We start from the raw sequence: 1,631 nt of genomic DNA, 5'->3' as shown, positions 1-1,631 counted from the left end.
AATAACATAACTTAGGGATCTCTACGTAACAAGTTAAATGAATAAATTGTTCGATTCGGAGTCAGAATAACAAGTGAAGTCTAGGTGGATTTTCCTTAGGTATTGTCTTAATTTAATCGTTTTCCAAAAGTAATTCCCCAATTCTATTTTCTGTGAATTCTTAGTTTAGATAATTAGTTAGTTAAAACAAAACCCCCTTATTCTTAGGCTAGATAATAAAAAGACAGTCATTACTAGTACTTTTAGGTTCTTTGGGTTCGACAATCCAGTCTTGCTAAAACTATACTACTGTTCGATAGGTACACTTGCCTACATCGTGATAATAGTTAGTTTCAAGAACGATTCATTATAAATATTTAAAACCTATCACAAAAATCATGATCAAGTTTTTGGCGCCGTTGCCGGGGAACTAAGATATTAGGAACACTCAATTTTTATTACTTTAGCCATTTATTTTTCTTGCAATTTAATTTAATTTAATTTTTATTATTTATTAATTTACTTTTTCTTTCTCTTGGCAAGTTTTTTATAGTTTATGACTAGAAGAAACCCGTCAGGACCACTACTTTTTGACGAAGAAATCAATCGCATAGTTCACAGAAACCAAAGAGAAATAAGGCGAAGCTTAAGATACACAGAGGACGAGCAAGAGGACAATACTCAAACCCCAACCGAGGAGATGGCTAAAAACCAAGACAATCAGTTACCTCCTGCGATACCCGTTGAACTAGCAAATTAAAATCCTGCTCTTCGTACTATGTATGATTATGCTAAACCTACTCTAACAGGAACTGAGTCAAGTATAGTTCGACCTGCTATTGCTACGAATAATTTTGAATTAAAACCTAACACTATTCAAATGATACAGCAATTTGCTCAGTTTGATGGTTTGCAGGATGAGAATCCAAACACTCACTTGGCAAATTTCCTAGAATTCTGTGATACATTTAAAATTAATGGCGTATCTGACGATGCCATTCGTCTTCAGTTTTCCATTTTTCATTGAGGAATATGGCTAAACTGTGGTTGAACTCGTTACCACGAGGACCAATCACTACTTGGGAACAAATGACCGAAAAATTCCTATTAAAATATTTTCCGCCGGCTAAAACAGCCAAATTACGTAATGATATCTCTTCATTTGTATAGATGGACTTAGAAACTCTTTACGATACATGAGAGAGATACAAGGACTTACTGAGAAGGTTCCCTCACCATGGGTTACCGCTTTGGCCGCAGGTTCAAACATTCCATAATGGCCTGAATCCTTCGACTCGACAAATGGTTGACATAGCTGCTGGCGGAACCATCAATAATAAAACACCTGAAAATGCTTATGAGTTTATATAGGAGATGGCACTGAATAACTATCAGTGGCAAGTCATGAGGACTAAGCCAACTAAAACAGCAGACATTTATAACGTCGATTCGATTACTATCCTGTCAAACCAGGTAGAACTTCTAAATAAAAAGATTGATGGTTTACTTGGTTCTACTAAGGTACATCCAGTAATGAGGTGCGAGATGAATGGAGGAGAAGCATGGACAGAGTATCAACCCTTCAACCCTAGCATCAAGGAGGAACAAGTTCAATATATGGGTAACAATAACTCTAGATCCCAAAATAACCC

At 36.1% G+C, this 1,631-nt stretch overlaps 1 non-coding gene across 1 annotated transcript; it reads right to left on the bottom strand.

The window, feature by feature from the left end:
• Window positions 1-1,116: 1,116 nt before the first annotated feature.
• Window positions 1,117-1,223, bottom strand: LOC121205449 (small nucleolar RNA R71). The gene has a single exon (XR_005900526.1). It is a non-coding gene; the product is annotated as a small nucleolar RNA R71 (small nucleolar RNA).
• Between the last annotated feature and the right edge of the window lie 408 nt (window positions 1,224-1,631).

The sequence above is a fragment of the Gossypium hirsutum genome, chromosome A08 (assembly GCF_007990345.1).
Source record: "Gossypium hirsutum isolate 1008001.06 chromosome A08, Gossypium_hirsutum_v2.1, whole genome shotgun sequence".
In the NCBI taxonomy this organism is placed as follows: domain Eukaryota; kingdom Viridiplantae; phylum Streptophyta; class Magnoliopsida; order Malvales; family Malvaceae; genus Gossypium; species Gossypium hirsutum.
Note: the sequence above shows the minus strand (reverse complement) of the source record. Positions and strands in the feature narration are given on the sequence as shown.